Consider the following 18011-nt stretch of genomic DNA (forward strand, 5'->3'; position numbering starts at 1 on the left):
AGGAAGTGTATATAGGAAAGGATCAGTATTAAAATTTGTCTGTGTGATCCAATCCAACCAGTTCAATGGTGGTGATTGCAAAGCCTCTTCAGCTTTCTTACTATATAAGGCTACCAATTCAAGCTCCTTCTTTAATACAAAATGTATCTTATCTCGTAATCGCTGTTCTTGTTCTTCAACACCTATAGCATGCCACGAAGCGGGGTCCCATGGAGCTACAGCATCCCACAAGGCAGGGTCCCATAGACGTGAAATTGCCTTAATCATAGAAAACTAATTAGCAATCACTAATAGTCTTATTTAGATGAGGTCGCTCCCTTTTTCGCCTTCCTTTTCTTTTCTATTTTCAATTTTGCTGCTCCCAATTTCACTGGTCCTGTCACTTGCAAACTCAATTTTTGCAACTTTTCAATGCAGTGGTCTAATGTTCTTTCAGGATTCCCCCTGAAGCGCCCTACAATTGAATGCTGCGTTAAAGGTACTAACTTTCTACACCTTACAGAGACTATACGTGATTTACTTTGAACGTTAATTCTATTCACAACACATCGATAATAAGCAAGAATTTTCTGTTCAGGAGACCCATAAAGATTTAAAGCTATATATGCATTTTGCCCTGTTTATCTCCTTAATTCATCTTGCCAGCTTTTACCCCACGTGTGCTTGTGCTTACAAATGTGACACCATAAATCCCATAATAATGATTGTTCTATCCAAAAAGTGTTATCACAACCCCCACAGCGTAGGGCTATCCAGGCAGCACAATGTGGATCGTGACAGTCAAGGCAAGGTGCCTTTGTTGGATTTGTTAAACGAAAAGTTGATAATGAGTCAATAAAACCAATCAGCTCCTGGGCCATCCGATAGTGACGTGTCAGTGCTCTGTCCACCACTTTAGAGTGTCCCTTCAACTGTAACAGTAGTGGTCGTAGAACTAGAAGCAGTTTCTTCCCCAGTCGCTCCTTGTCCTCCTCCGTGAGACAGTTCACCAGAGGCTGCATCAAAAACAAGTTTAGTCCACTTAGCAGGCACCCACAAAGGTCCTGTAGGTGAGGAAACACAAAGATATCCTCGACCCCAATATAATACTTTTGCAGGTTTTTCCCATAATCCTGTACTCGGGTTCCTATACTTAACCCAGACCTCTGTTTCCTTAGTAACTTCCTGACCTGACCTTGGGTGATGTTTAATTGCAGGAGGGGTATCATCTTCCCCAAAAATACATAAATGATTAATCACATACAGAACCTTAGCCAAGCATGATTGTGGGTCCTTTATATCTTGATGCTTTTCAATATACTGCTTAAGGGTACCATTTGCTCTTTCTACTATTGCCTGTCCAGTAGGAGAGTGTGGAATACCTGTCACATGCTTAACAGACCACTGATTCAAGAGTTTCTGGACCCTAGCACTTACATAAGCTCGACCATTATCCGTTTTGATACTCTTTGGAACTCCCATTACAGCAAAGCAACTTAACAGGTGCCTGATAACATGTATAGCTTTTTCTCCTGCCTGAGCCGTAGCCCATATGTAGTGACTATATGTATCTATAGTGACATGCACACACTTAACTTTACCAAATCTAGCTATATGTGTAACATCCATTTTCTATTTCTCATTTATTTCTAAACCTCGAGGATTAACTCCCATGCCTAAACCTATTCCCCCATTATGATAACTACATGTTGGACATGCTCTAACAATGGCCTTAGCTTCTGACAGACTCAGCTCAAAGTGCTTTGCCAATCCTTTTGCATTTTGATGATATCTACTATGTGCTTCTCTGGCCAATGTATGCTTATCAACAGGACAAGAGTTATCAATGGGTAAGGTAACCAATTTGTCTGCATGTTCATTCCCTTCTCCTAAACCTTCAGACCATTTATGGCTCCTAATATGAATCACAGAATACGCTGCATTTTTCTCCCGTAAAGCTTTCCTTAATTGTATCAATAACTCATACAATCGTTTATTATTCACTTCCTTAATTGCTGCTTCCTCTATTCGTCTGACTATACCTGCAACATACATAGAGTCTGTGACCACATTTAAAGGCTCCTGTAAGTTGGACACTGCCCATACTGCTGCTAACAATTCCAAAGTTTGTAAGTTATCTGAAGGGTCTGCTGTGAGAAGTTGATGCTTCCATTGTCCTTTTTCTTGCCAGGTGACAGCATCACGCCTTGATTTCTTTCCTGCATCTGTAAAAGCTGTAATAGCTCTTGTATCCAATAATCCATAAAGGGTTGTGCTTTGATGTCCATGGATAATTTGCACTTTTTGTTTTGGTCTATTTTGTAAATCCACAGTCAGAAGTGTAACACCAGTAGAGCCAAAACCCTTTTCATTCTGTGTTTGCCCAGTAAATGCTGGTATACCCGATGTCATTTGTGATAGTGGTATCAATTGTGCCATGCGTTGTCCTTTTGTTATTTTAATCGGAGGATAAAGGGTGTAAACCATGATTTGTATTTCCCCTGTATAGTCAGCATCGATAACACCAGGTAATACAAATAATCCCAGCATAGTTATTGAAGAACGTCCTAATAACAATGCTCCACATCTTTGTCCATTTAACATAAGAGGACCCTTTACTCCAGTCGGTATCCTCTCAGGCCGGTTCGTCATGAGTGTGACGTCTACTGCTGCTGATAAGTCCAAATCGAGGCTCCCTGCTGTTGCTGTCAGTGATGTTACGGCAGCAGCTGGTGTCTCCGATGTCACGGCGGCTACTTGTGTCTGGGCGCGCATGTCCCTCATTGCCGCATCGGTAACACTTGATGAACGGTCTCGAGCCTCCTCGTGTAACCGCCAGTGAGCCGCTTCGGAGAGGAGCAAGAGCAGCTAACACCTGATTCTGAGCAGCTAACACCTGATTTTGAGTAGACTCTGCTTGCTTTTGTAACCCTAATCCTAATTCCTTTAAAGCTTCTGCTATAAATGCCCATTTATAGCTTCTGCTATAAATGCCACCTAAAGCTTCCTCAATAGTCCAATTTGCCCCTAAAGTAGCTAACACTCTTGCATTTGCCTAACAGGTTCACTTTTTACTCCAAAATGACTAACCGAAGAGCGTAACTAAGCTAACAACTTCCAGTCTAAGGGAGTATATTCAGCTATATTATGTGTAAGGTTCCCCTGTGCATCATACTGTGGTGTGTATGTAACCGGACATGCAAGATTGGAAGCTACTTCCACCGCCTCGCTATCCCCCATTTGCATTACTTCTTTTGCCAAAGCAGCCCAAGCTTCCCTTCTCTGTTTAGCCATCTCCCCCCATAGGTCACTGTGTGCCCCCGGGATAGGATCTGGCCCTTTAAGGGTGCTATGCTGCTGGCACTTCAGTACAGACACCAAGTTCTCGCACGGGGAAGGCGGTGGAGCAGGAGCCGACTCGCGCTGGGAAAGTGGCCCCCCCGCTGAGACCAGCTCGTGCGGGGGAAGCGCCCCCCCCGCTGAGGCTGACAGTGAAACCGGAGATGACTCGCGCTGGGAAAGCGGCCCCCCCGCTGAGACCGACTCGCGCTGGGAAAGCGGCCCCCCCGCCGGAGCCGGCTCGCTCGGGGAAAGCGGCGGAGGCAAAGGTGGCGGCGGAGGCGAAGCTGGCTTGCTCCCACCCCCACCATCCGACCCGCCTGAAGCTGGCGGCGGAGGCAAAGCTGGCTTGCTCTTACCTCTACCACCCAACTCGCCCTCTCCCTCCGGCAGGAAGGGGTGCAGATGGTTCCACTGTATCTAAGGGAAAGTTTTCCACACCATTTTGCTGGGGACCCTTAGGCATAAGTATCTGAGTTACAGAAGGTGCTAAGGGATCATCCTCACGACCATACCCTGTATTCCTCTTATGAGCTTCTGTCGCCCTTTCTGCTGCCTTTCTCTCAGAGACCTGCTGAAGTAACGTATTATACACCACCCGCCATGACTTCCCTAATTTCTTTGCTGACTTATCATCGTCTAACACTGTATCCCACAGGATATCCCCAAACTTTTTCCACTCTGCTATCTCATGAACTGTATGTGAATTAGCTAAAATTCCTTTAGAATGACCATAAGCTAATAACCCTGGTAATTCCTTTTTTAAATCTATCCCTTTTACTCCTCGCCTTTCTAAATATGAGGAGAAGGGACCATATGCCGCTTGCCTATCCATACCTATATATCAGCGCGCACTGTTGCAGCTCTCCAGGCTACCAGCGGCATGTAGAGACTTGAGTCACCGTTGTGATCCTCAAGGGTGCTTTTAAAATCCGGCACCGTCCCGGCTGCAAGGACTCTCACCCAACTTCCTCGACCGTGGCGAGTTTCTTTGTAATCCAAGAAAGCAAGCGTTCAGGGGTTTGCCCGCATTCTCCACCATTTGTCGGAGGAAGGAGACCCAGACACCAATTGGTTCATCCAAGTCCAATTTATTGATCGAATACGGCGGGTTAAATACAGTTCTTAATAAGCTTCATACATATTGCAAAAGTTGAGCTCAGGATTGGTTAGTTACATATCAGCAACTACACCTACTTCTGCATTCTTATGGTTATACTTTTGATACTTTCTGCAGATATTCGGAACTAATCTCACCTCCCTTTCCTCATGCTGCAGCAAGGTCATCCGGCATTCTTGCCTGTCAGCAGCCACTGAATCAGAGACTGCTGACCTCCCTTTTGAGCTTAACCAGAGGCATTATGTCAGTATGCAGCCTTATGTCAATATGGCCTTTCTCTGCTAACCACTCATTAATTAAATCCTCCACAAACTACCTTGCATTTCATAGCTTTACTATAGTATACCTGCTTATTTCTTGGTTAAAGCATCCTTTTTGCTCACATTAAGCCTTGCTGTATTAATGCTGTGGAAGTCAAGTCAGTTCAAAGGGCTTAAGTCATGTCTGATAGCAATTACAAGTCGTTGTCCAAAAAAAGTCTCGCCTGTTCCGAAGTTTTAATTCAAAACCTTCCTCCATGTCTATACCATCATCCATTTAAAGAACTCTCTGTGAATCCATTTCCTACCTCTCTGTCTTGTGTGATAAAAACTTCTTTGATAGTTTTGTCCATCATTTGTCACACACACCGACATATGCAAGGCATTACTATTACTATCACTACCAAAACACCCAATACATATAGAGACCTATTCTACAAAGTTCCCTTAGCCAAGGTGCAAAGCTCCATCCTTGGAACAAATGATCTAACCATGACCCACCATCTTCTTTAATTGGAGCTGTCAAATCTTTCAGCTTTTGTATGCTTTTGTGGATGGATTCAGAGTGATCAGACAGGTTCATGCAATGCAATCCTTCAAATTCCTCAAACCCAAGCCCATGTGCCTGTGAAAGAAAATCAATTGCTGCTCTGTTCTGTAAGGCTGTATGTCTGACAGCACTAACATCAGTCATCATGTCACTAATTGCAATGGAAGTAGCACTGTCTTCTTTCTACTGCCAACACCCCAATCGGTATATTGGTTTCAATACCTCGCCCAAGGCAAGTTGATGTAGAAATAAAGTTGATGTACCTCATTTTGCAGGGCCCTAGGGTCTGAAATTGCTATTACAGGAGTTTTTTTTATGATGAATGGCAAACCTTTTTTCTCTGTGTTTTCTCTTGATGGCTCTTTTAACAAAAGGTGCTATCACAGTGAGTTGCATGATGCTACATGGGCCACCTTTAATTTTTGAGGGAATGTCCTGCCAGGCTCTATCTCCACAAATGAGCCAATATTTTCTTGCTAATTGTCATGGGGACTCATCTAGGTCATCTGCTCGTCAGCAGTTTCACCCTTAGGGGGCACTGGGGTAGTACAATTGCACCACAAACTTGAGTATCTGTCCTCAGGATGATGGGGAGTAACATTTAACTGTGGATCTCCCTGGTACTGAAACTCAGCACAAAATTCCATCACCAATGAACCAAGAATTCCAATTCTTGAGGTTCACAAGGTGCTTTAAGAAGATCAGGGGCCCAGTGATGTCAGCTGGTTATGGGATTCGTCTCGTTGGCAGCCTCACACCAATATTTGTCATGATTGGGTATTGGTTACTCCTTGGCTGGCACAGGCACACCGACCAAAAGGGTTGCAAAGGATTTATCTGGGCTCAAATTGGTCAAACACATGGCGTCTGAGCCTGCTGACTTGGCTAAAGCAAGGCAAACATTCATTTTTGGTTGATCTACAGGCATGTATGCATGCAAAAGCAAGCAAGCAAAACCAACAAGCGCCTGTATATCATTTGATCAAACTCCGTGTTCCTGCTCAGCTGTTTTTTGGCAAAAGCTTCCCCATCTATTTCAGTTCTCAAGCAAATTTTTTAGCACTTGTTCAGGGACTAGCCAACTATAGGGCACTAAACTGTCCCTCTAACCTTCAGTTTTTACAAATTTGGATATCTTAGAATTCTTTTGAACACAATGGACACCACGCTTTTGTTGAAAGAGCTCGATGATACAAACCATGTTCACAGTCCAAAAATCAACATCAAACTCAAGATTTGTAGCTTTCACAGGTTGAACAGGGAACAGGTGGCATGCACCGTAGCTTCTCCATGCGGCTCACGTCTGCATGCTCATTTCCCTGCTGGTGGAATTGTCGCTGCGCTCTTGTGTATGAGACGGTTTCACATCCTTCACACGGACCATCTTAGGTCCGGCACCTGTGCAAATGCAACATACCTATTGCCCCAAGTGATTAGCGGAAATGGGCCTTCAATTTGTCCTTACTCAAGGTTTCTGATCAAACTCGAATGATTTTCTTTAAATTTTGCCTGTGTGCTCTTTGAAAAGTGCCTAAAAAATGGAGGATTAGGTCCTGCAAATGAGCTATTCAAAACATAAAAACATATAAAGCTTTGCTCAACCTCGTCTGGGTTGTTGCTTGAGCCACTCCCCCTTTTGTTGATCTAGAATGAGTTTAGAGTGTGGTGTGTCCTTTCAACAATTGCCTGACCTGTGTGGGAATAGGGAATTCCAAAATGTGGCGAACACCCCAGTCCATCAAAAATGTGGCCAATTTTTGAGCTGTGTATATGGGGCCATTTGACAGTTTTCATCTCGTGGGGGATCACTTTGGTGAGCTCTGGGCCCAATGACACTGACAAGGACAAAAGCAAAAGACGAGAGGCGCTCTCTCTTCCCGGGACCAAAGTCCCACAGCTTTAATGGAGAACAACTCCAGGAGAGAAAGGGAGTGTCCAGGAGAGGAAAGAAGATTTCCAGAGGAGGATAGAGAGCGTCCACCTCATGGCAGGGGATTTGAAACCCTGGGGGAGGAGGGTGGGTAGAAAGGAACTACCATAATTCAACATAATAAATCACCACACTGAAGTTTTCTGCATAAATTGCTGCACCTGTTGCAAACAAAATCCTAAAATCTCCCCAAACACAACCGTGCAGTCCCAAATGACCACAATGTGGGAGAAAAACCACTCAACCCCCCTGTATACCCAAGCACCAGGTGTCACAGGGAGCACCAACCCCTGCAACTAGAAAGTCCACACACACAGGCACACTGGGAAAGGAGTATATCTTTATGAGGGGACAGAGTGCTCACTTTTCTCAACACAACACACACCATCCACCACATCAGCATCCACCACCATCATCTTCCTCAAACATTCACACACTGAAAACACAACCACAATTACAACCCACAGGAAAAATAGCAGCAATGAAACAGGATTTGCTCAATTCACCCCCAGAATTGCTAGCAGGTCCTTATTGACACAGCAAATCCTTTCTGCCAGCAGCCAGACCCAAACCCAAACTGTACAGGCGTACGTTGTGCACAGGACATCTCTGTGTGACTTGTGAACAGCCCTTCCCCTGCATACACCTTATGGGTTACTTTATACAGAGTTAAACGTTCCCTTTCTCCACAGTCTCAGCAGTCTTGTCTGTCCCCCATGAGGAACAGCCGAGAGCGGAGGTGCCTCCAGGGAAGGAATGTCCTGGCAGTGCCCAGAGACGTCCAGAGCCCGGTTGTTCTCGCTGGAGCAGAGAAGCGTTCCTGCCGCAGTCACCAAATGAGGTGTGGAATAGAACTCCCCACAGTTAAAGGTAGAAGGTGGTATGTTTATTACAGCCAGGCACACGAGGCGTTGTCTCTTACAAACATGTGTGAAGAATCACTGCCGCTCTACTTATCTAAAAAAGTCCTAGATATTAATATAATTCCCAAAACTACTAATACATGTAAATTATGTAACCCCACCTACCCCCTTTGTATTAAAATGTATTATAACTGAGTCCAAAGTTCCTTCACATTTGCTGATTTTTTCACATCACGTGGGTGGGTGGGTTTTAAAGTGGGGCATGTATTCCTTCTGATGAAGCCAAGACGTCTTCCTCAATTTGACCTCTTTCCTTATGACCTGTTGGCAGGCTTTCGCATCCCTTGGCTGTAGCTGAAATTTCGGGGCCCAGGTGCAGGCTATGGTCCTCTTCTTTGTCACAAAGAAATCCGCATCCCATCCCGCTTCTTTAAACATAGTAAAGACAGACAAGTAATATATTACCCTAGCCTTAACTACCTTATCTGCTAAAAATTAACTATCCCTTATTATTTCTACTCTTCTTGCTATACTCTTTCTGCCTAACCAAATCTTGCTAAAATTTTAACTCTTCCAGTTCTTTTAAATCCTGGATTCATTGGCCTCAAATCACACACCAGCCATGTGTGAGCCAATGCCGTAACTGGGAAATTCCACTCCTGAGCAGGAGATACAAGGCCTGGTTCTGAGCTGGAAGGGTGAGAAGGATGAGATGCACAGCGTTTTGATCCAGGGGATGTCCTGAAAGTGCACTGCCTACCTGCCCCTGCTGCCGAGTACCACGCTCCACCTCCTTCTCCTGCTCAGCAGATTTTTAGGAATCCAGGGCTTGGTATGTATGATTTGCTACTGCAACAAATAGAATGAATTTGCTTTGCAATCCCAGTTTTGTCCTGGGTTATTTTGTGCATGGGTCTCCTCCTGAACCTGTGTCAAAGACTGGCAGGGACTAAAGGACACTCCTATTCTCATGTCAGTAAATTCGGAGAAGTGATTTAAGTATCAATAAGTCAATAAGTATCAATGAGTAAATCAAATAATTTGGGGGAATATTTAGCCTGTGAGTTTCAGCAAAGTATTGAATATGTCTTAGATTCATGGATACAAACTAGTAACTGAGATTGCTGGGTGTGCACGTGTTGGGGAAGTGACTCCCCACACACCCAGTGCTGAGATCAAGGATTGCCTCTTTTCTAACCCTGACCTGGCAGCAGGGATTGGGCCCTGCTTGGTAATGTTCATTTTGAAGACTTCTGTTGAGCAGGTAAGAATGGTCAAAATGAAATCTTTTCCAGCTGTTTCTCTTTGGTTTACATCTTTGAGGGTTAAAATTCTGTGCTGCAGGTGTGCTGGATGTGTGCAGAGCAGTGCAGCCCCAGAAACCCCTTGGCTTGCCCACAACTTGTCATGCCTTGTTGCCAGGTGTGCCCAGCTGTGGCAGGAGAAGGAGCCCGCAGCGCAGTTGGCACCGTGCCCTGCCCAGCCGGGGCTCTCTGGCACAGAGCAGCAGCAGCGCCAGCACCGTTCAACCCGCTCCTGCCTTGGCTTCCCCTGGCACACAGAACCCTCTGGAAATCAGCACCGCCAGTGGTGTTCCCAGCTTGGAGCACCTGCTGCTGGCGGGCAGATGCTGCCAGTTCGACTGCTGCCAAAGGGAAAGAAAGGCAGAGATGTACCCGCACCGGAGCCCTGGGCATGTCCAATAAAGGTGCAAATATGTGGGGAGTTTTGTTAGGAAGGATTTCAGCTGTGATGCCAACAGTGGCTTCACTCCTGGTTCTGTGTGTTCTACACAAGTAATGCAGTGGTTGGCTCTGACAATTAAGAAGCAGATGTTATGTGGATGTTCAAATGTGTAGCGATGGTAATGTAATATATCCTCCCATAGTCCTCTTTCTTGTCTCCCTTGTAATAGCCTTGGTAGTCAGGGCATTTGGGGAGGGCTGGCTTGTTACCAGCAGGCAGGGTGTAACAACACCTGACTACAGTCAGGATGCAGGAAAGTAATCTCCACCAATGGACTGCAGAGAAAGAGTTGACTGACAAAACTTTTGGAGAGGCTAAGGGTATAAAAGGCAGAGCATCCTTTCTGGAGATGAGCACATGGCTGCTAGTCACAGAGACTCCAAATGCTGCAATTTTTCCTTATTTAGTCGTTTGTTGAGGTTTACTAAACCTTTAAAATTTTAAAAGTGAGAGTCATTTCTCACATCTGCAATGATGTGGGGCCATTTTCGTGGTCTGGTTTCCTTTGCTTGTGTCCCATCTGAGTGCTCAGCTGGGGTACAGGCTGTAGGTTCTTGGGGCACTCTTGGAGCTCCTCTTGGATCCCCTGAACAACAAGGTTTGGCCCATGAGGGGATTTTGTGCTACTTTGTGACAGATGAGAACTTCCCAGACTCTTTTGTGCTTGCTGTAGGGAAGGTTGGTTATTGCTTTGCATAAATTCACAGACCAACATGGAGCGTTTGCTCTGTGATGTCAGGGCATGGTTGCCACATTGTCGTGGTGACATCAGAAGGTTGCCTTGGTGCATGGAAGGCCTGAGTGTCAGAGCAGCCCTAGTGCTGGCTCACATCAGGAGAATCCTCCTGGTTGGGGAATTTGTCAGTGGGCAGCTGCACTCTGACAAGAGTCTTGTGTCTTCCAGTGTTGTGGTGAATTCCCACAACACTGCTACCATGTTTCACCATCTGGCCACAGCAGCTTTTGCTGCTTATGATGTTTGTTTTTCCACGTATTACGTGACACACTTTGTTTGTAAGTAGAGTTTTCCATTCTACTTCGGTAAGGATGTATCCTAACCTGGCTTTTGCATGTCTTCCTGCTCTTTCCTGGTGGCTGAGTTTCTGATTTTGAAACAGAAAGAGCATTAGAGTGCCAGTGGTTTGGTAAAGCTCCTGTCAAGAGGTTCAGCTAAAAGGGGGTGTCTGTAGCCACAGGGGCAGCATTTCCAAGGGAACCTGCAGGGCTCTGTTCCCTCCACAGGAGAGTCTGTGGCAGCAGAGTCTGTCATTTCCTCAGGTTGCTGGGACAAGCAAGACAGCTTTGAAAATGTAGACTGGAAGACCTTCTTTAAGGCCTTCCAAAAACTCTGCAGTTGTTCCCAGAATTCAGAGAAAGCTTCTTTCTTTTTAAATTTTGTCATTAAAGGATTTGACTGTCTAACTTAATAACCTTTTACTGAGTGCTAAAATAGTTATTCCCTTTGAAAGGAAGTGCAAACTCTAAACCAGCGAGTGTCTACTCCTGAACCCTAGAGGTGCTGCTGTTCTCTTCCAAAATCGAACTGCCGCTGCTCAGGGGAATGTTGGGAAGCTTTTCTGGGCAACTGTTTACTGCAAGTTAATGAGAATTAGTGCATGTATCTGATTGAAAAAAAAAAAAGTACCTGAAGGAGAGGATTTCAGAAGCTGTTTTATGTCTTTGGTCGAACAGGAGCATTGAGTATTAAAGAAAAATTTGCATTTTCTTGATCACATTTGTATCCATTTACTGGCTACACAGGCCGAAGTGTAGGCACAGACAAGAATATTGTCCTGATCCCTTTCTGGCTGTGTGAATGAAATGTGTCTGCTGGAGGGATGTTGTGAAATGGGAAATCATCTCTGTTTGGGTTGACTTGTTCTGTGGGATTCAGCAGCCCAGGCAGTTTTCTGACAGCATCTGGTAAATTTTCCCTTCCCACTACAGGACAACTGAAGCGTGTATTCAGCAGTGCTGAAGATACTGAGGTGAGTGAGAAAGGAACATTTCATGTTCCTGGTGTTTAAGAATTGTAGAGGAAGCTGAGAGCTTGGCCAGTAGCAGTAGAGTGTAGAGGGCCAGCAAGGAAGGCCAAAAGAAAAAACATTTTCAGGCCTGAAGAAAAAATAACAAAGTGTGAAATGGATATTTTAAATTTCTATATCAGAGCTTTGAAGAACTACAAACCTAGTTTTGAAGAGAGAACCTTGCTTGCTGACGGCAGATAGGGTGGAATATTTACATAGGAGCAATTTCCTGTACAGTTGAATAAGACCATTATAATTTAGTCAGAGTCCCTTAGAATTCTATTCCTATCCAACTTTATGATATCTACTTAGAAGATGTGGTTATAGAACAGGAAGGCCATCCTGCAATGGTGCCTGCTGTATCTGAAGTGCAATGGGCACCTTTGTGGCTGGGGAGCTGCGTGGGCCCAAAGGACGCAGGGCTGGCGGCCGTGAGCAGCTGAAGATGAGGCAGCGTGTGGCCAGGGAGCCAAGAAGGCCAAGGGCACGGTGGCTGTGCCAGCAGCAGCGGGGCAGCAGGAGCAGGGCAGCGAGCGTGGCCTGTGCTGGGCAGCGCTGCGGCCACAGCTGGAGTGCTGTGTGCAGCTGTGGGCCCTGGGAAGCAGAAAGTCATGGAGGGGCTGCAGCATGTGCACAGAAGGACAGGGGAGCTGGGCAAGGCGGGGCAGCACAAGGCCAGGGAGGAGGTGCTGAGGGAGCTTTGGCCTGGACAATGGGGGCTCATGAGTCTGCCTTCAGGCAGACTTCCATAGATCCCTGCCTTAGATCCATAGATCCAATGCTCAGCACAAGGGGTGTTTCAGTGCCAAACATCCCTTCACTGCATCCAAGTGCTTTAGACACTGGAGTGGGTAACACTTTCTTTTTTTTTTTTTTGTTTATTTGTTTGTTTGTTTGCTAGAAGGAGAAGCCTTGTGTAATTTCTCCTTCTCCAGGGAGCCAGGGAGCTTTTTCTCCATCTTTCCTGCCCTTTTCCAGCACTGGCAGAAACACATCACTTTCAGGTTAACGGCTCCCATGTCTTTTGGCAGCCCAGGGCATCAGTGTGTGTTGTGTTTGGGAATTGAGCAGGAAATCAATTGCATTCCAGCTGGTGCTCAGAGATTAGAGGAGCTGGAAGGGGCTGGGCTGCATTTCTGATTCCAGCCACTTTAGCACCATCAGTGTGGTCGAGTCCAAGAGAAGAACTTGCCAACTTGCCCAAGCTCAGATGCACAAAGAGTGCAGTTCCCAGCAATGCTCGGTGTCTATTGCATTTCATAATGACGTACATGCTCCAGATGCCCCAAGAGTTTGGGTTACTGAAGCAACAGGAGAGCAATCTCGGGATTGTAGTTGAGTGGGGCACTGGATACCAAGTTCTGATGTGTGTAGCAACAGAGAGGACAGTAAAGAGAGATTTCAGTAATGAGATCTGTCTATCTATCTACTGTCTATCAATCAATCAATCAATCTATCTATCTATCTATCTATCCATCCATCCATCCATCTATCTACATAACATTTACATAACTGAATCTTCCTGGTTCTGGCTCTGGTCCAAGGCAGTTGGAGGCGCAGAGCTCACCTAAAGTATCCGTTCCTGGAGAGAATTAGAGACATGTTCCCTTGACCAGTTCTGAGAAGGCGGAGATGTTTCCCCCTTCAGATATGGTCGTTTTTTTCCCCTCAGAGTTGTTTTCCTCCTCCAGCCTCTTCTGCCCTCAAGTCCCCAGTTAATTCTTTAAATTTCTGCCTGTCCTAGAGAGGTGCAACAATTCTATGTTTAGGTGGTGTTGGTGACTCTGGTCACACATGCTTTATGTGACACATGGTTTCCTTCACTGGCATCCCCAGGGCTGCGTAAGTGCATTCGTTCATGGGGCCTTAGGAGAGTCTTCTCTTTCCCTCAGCAGCAGCAGCAGCAGGGAGCGGTGGCAGGGTCAGGACGAGGAGGAGGCGCCTGCCCTGGCCCTTTGCTCCCGGGCCCCAGGCCAGGAGGGCTCTGGCTGCAGCAGGGCGCTCTTCGGGCAGCCCCTGGCAGCCTCTGCACGGAGCACGGCACGCTGCACCGTCCTGCTTGTGCCACTTTTCTTCAGCAATACCCGAGCTCCTCCTCACAAGGAAAAAACTCCAGCAATCTAAAAAGAGACCATTCAAGTACAGTTCTACCTGCCTTTGCATTGTAGTTCAGGGCATGTATTTTTTGGTCTATAATTTCATGATTTTTATGAAAAACTGCATTCATATCTTCACATTTTTGTGGTTTTAATTATTCATATACCTAAACACTCCATTTTAAACTCTTGATTTATTGCAGTTGGTAATTTTGAGGTAGTATATTTTGAAATGCCACAAAACAACACCTTTTGGGTAGTTTTTCTCACTCTTAAAAAAAACCCCCATAAACCATTTTAGTCTCTGTCTCTCCAAATTGGTTTATATCGGCCTATTTTAAATCAGGGCTACAATACTTTTATAGGATTGAGAGAGCGCCAATTAAATGCACACCAGTGATTCCTCTTGTGGAATATCATGGCCCCACCGTAAAGCTTCTATTTACTTTTTTTTTCTCTCATTAGCTCAACTGCAAACACACGTTCAGTTGCAAACTTACACAAGATGAGCAAAATCAAAATGATGTGAGGGGCCATTGAGAGCTCCTTGCTGATCTTTCTGCTTCTTCGGCTGAGCAAGGCTCTGATCCAGGCAAAGAGATTGCACTTAGTGCTACACAACCATTTGGCTGGAACTTGCTGATTTCTAGGAACAGCTGGAGGCCTCTCTCTCCCCAGGATGTTTTGGCTGAGCCAAGCTTTGCTGGGTTTTGGCTGCAAATAACTTTTGCCCTTGCTTTCTTATATCCACAAGTACCATGGCTGGGCAAAAACTGCCATGTGGGCCATCTTCCAAAGGCACTCTGGTCTGGAGTTTGTGAATGAACGAGAGCCTCATCCACTTCCAAACCACAGGAAAAAAATCAGGAAAGAAAACTTCCCATCCTTAACAAACAACTGACAATTCACAAGTGGATCTAGAGCTTCTTTACGCAATGAAAAGGAAGGCAATCTTCCAATGGAGTTGTGCTTTCGGGAGTTTTTCTTCTGACTCCCACTCCCAGCTGGCACTGGAAAAAGTCACGTCTCTGCAAGTGTCAGTGTCTTCTGTCTGCCTTGAGTTGTTTTGCTGCAACAATCAGAACAAGCATCAGGCTGAAGAGAGGCTCAGCTGACGCTAGGAACAGGAGCTGCCCCAAGGAGAAAAAAGACATGAACTTTTACCTCCCAAACCCATCTCCCCAGAGGCTCAAGCAGGATTCCTCTGGTTCCCAGAAATACAAAGAAATAGGGCTGAGAAGACCCTTTGCAGCTATGTGTTCATGCCCAAGACTTTGCTGATGCCGTTTGGGTTTTGCCTTTTTTCTTTTCTGTCTTTTCTGTATTCCTTGCACATCAATTTAGAGCTCTGTAGGCTACTCGATTTGTGACTACTTTTCCCAGTCCTTTTCCATGGCCTTTGCCTAAGCAGAAAGACAAACTTCCAGAGCTCCAAGCACCGGGGGGTAGAAGGCCCCAGTGTTATCTTGGTTCTTCCTGGGACAGACCCCTGCAGGGAGCTGGTGGACTCGCCATCCCTGCAAGCCTTTGAAAGGAGACTGGATGTGGCACTCGGTGCCGTGCTTTAGTTGAGGTATTAGGCCACAGATTGAACTCGACCATCTTGAAAGTGTCTGTCTGATTCTGTGATTGAGGCAGCTTTTCCTGCAGCCCTGGAAAGGGCTGCGGGGGCCCTTGGCCAAGGACGAGGATCAAAGCTCATGGAAAAGAAGCAAAGGGCTCAAGGCGAAGGCTGACAGGGCACAGCTGCCACAGCCCGGCCCAGAGCGAGCCTCATGTCCTCCTCCTCAACCTGCACCCTCTACGCTGCCCTTCGCGGTGCCGGCGGCTGCTCTCGCTGTGGGGCTCCAGGGCGTGCTGGGGGCCGGGCCCTTCGTCTTCGGGAAGCGCCAGAGCCTCGGAGGCAAGCGGCTGCTGCTGTGGCTGGCAGGGGAGAGCTGCGGCTGCAGCCCCGGGCACGGCGAGCTGCCGCTATGGCCGGCTCCTGCCTCTGCTCCTGCCTCTGCTCCGGCCTCTGCTCCTGCCCTGTGCGCACAAAGACGGCCGAGGGCTGCCCGGCAGCTCCGTGCCGCTCCGCAGCGGGCCCAGCCGGGCTGCTGCTCTCTGCGGCCTCTGCCCGCCGCTGCCGGCCCCGCTGCGCTCCCGCCTGCCTCTGCTGCAGCCGGGCCCACACGGGAGGCAGCAAATTGCGGCAGGCTCGGAAAAGCCCTGCCCGCAAACCGCCCGCCACGGCCTCGGCCTCAGGGCACAGGCTGCCGGCGTCCTCGCACCTGCGAGCCGGCCCGGGCCACCTGCCGGCCTCAGCCACAGCTCCCGCCTGTGTCTCCATGGCCGCGGCTGCTCGGCACAGCGGGCTGAGCACAGCCAGCGCCAGCAACAGCTCCTCACGGGCCCGGGCTCTGGGCGCTCCGAGCCCACCCTCCCCCGAATCCCAGCCCTGAGGGGCTTGGCGTCCCAATGCATCCCCTGGGGACAGCACAGTCGGCCGCTGAGCTCAGCCCATGGTGACAACACCAAGTGACCAATGGAAAATTCACCAAATCCTCATCAGAGACAAGAGAAAACTCCCATGGTGCCTGACAGCCTGAAGCAACTGCCAATTCCAGATCATTCCATCCATGTAGGAAAAGAGGCTTTTGCATTAAAGCAGAAAAGAGTTATCAAAAAGGAGGGCAGGAACAAACAACAAAGTTATTTGGACTCATGCTTCTTTTGTCTGTTAGAAAGGACAAGAAAATGCACTCCTTGCTCTTCTGACACAGCTCTCTCTGTTCATGATGTGGGACAGCGAGTGCTGATCATGTGCAGGAGCTGATGCAAGGGACAGGGACAAGGATGCAGCAGGCACAGTGCCAAGCGGACAGAGGGATGATCTATGGCAGTGGCACTGAAGGAGAAGAGTTTGCAGGCAGCACAGAAAATGGCTCTTTGTTTCACCTCTTCTTTCAGTGCTGCTAAGAATGTAGCCTGGAGCAAGCTGGGAACACCAGAGCCTGGAGCCCATTCCAGGCAGGGCTGCATCAGACACAAACCAGCAGGGGACTGAGGAGCCCCTGGGGTGGCAGTGAGCAACCTCGGGATCTGCTCACTGCTGCTGGCATTTTCTATTGAACCATCTCCAAGGACTTCTGTTGTGCTCTCTATTTCTAAGGGTTTTCCCCCTTGGTTTGTTTTTTGTTTTCTCCTGCACCTTTTTTTCTCCAAATTTTCCTATCCTGTCAGCAGCAGCCCTTGTCCAGAACTGGTTCTAAAATATCAGCAAAGTAGCTAGGAACAACAATGGGTTGAATCCTGCGGCTCAGGAATTCATATGCCAGAGCCCTGCCTGTGCCTTATGCTTTGTCAGGACCTCCTTCTCTGTGCAAAACAAGGGACTGGTGGAGACTTTTTGCCACAGAGCTCCTGAGAAACAAAGGTTGGGCTAGGTTTCTCAGGAGTGTATCTGTTAAGTTCATTGCCGGCAAACAGAAAGTAAGGCCAGGGTAGCAGAGCAGCTGGGAGCTGGTCACTCCCTGCAAAGGGCTGGTGTAGGAAGTGGGAACACCACATTCCAGGAGGAGCGAGCAGGGTCAATGTGCTCAAGGTGCTGCCAATGATGTTTGGGTTCACTTAGAGAGTAGTCAGGAGTGGTGAGCACTGCAAGATCCAGCTGCAGTCCCCATCCATGTCCCTTTCAGTGCTGGCTTTAGGGTGTCTGCAGCCTGGATCCAGAGCGCCCTGGGGGGCTCCTGAGGCTGCCTTTGCACTCAGGGTGAGGATGCCCAGGAGCTGCTGAGGCCAGCAGGGGGGACCAAGGCTGGGGTTTGTGGTCTGGCAGGTGTGGCTCTGGGGGCTGTGACATGCCACGGCATGGGTCACTGTCACTGCCCTCCGCAGCCCTGGCTAGCTCTGTGATGCTCCAGGGACAATGGCAAGAGTGGGGATCTGGCTAGGTTAGGGTTTTGCCTGAGCCAGAACCTCTAGGCCAAATGCCGAGACGTAGAGACCTCTGGAGGACCGAGTGAAGGAAGCAGAGGAGGCTCTTCTGCAGTGTAAAGTGCAGCAAATTCATCAGGACAGGCAGGGGGAAGGTTCACAGCAGAGAATTCCCAAAAAGAACAG

This window comes from Melozone crissalis, unplaced genomic scaffold (genome assembly GCF_028551555.1).
Source record: "Melozone crissalis strain CALT ecotype California unplaced genomic scaffold, PUWL_Pcris_2 ptg000083l_1, whole genome shotgun sequence".
Taxonomy (NCBI): Eukaryota; Metazoa; Chordata; class Aves; order Passeriformes; family Passerellidae; genus Melozone; species Melozone crissalis.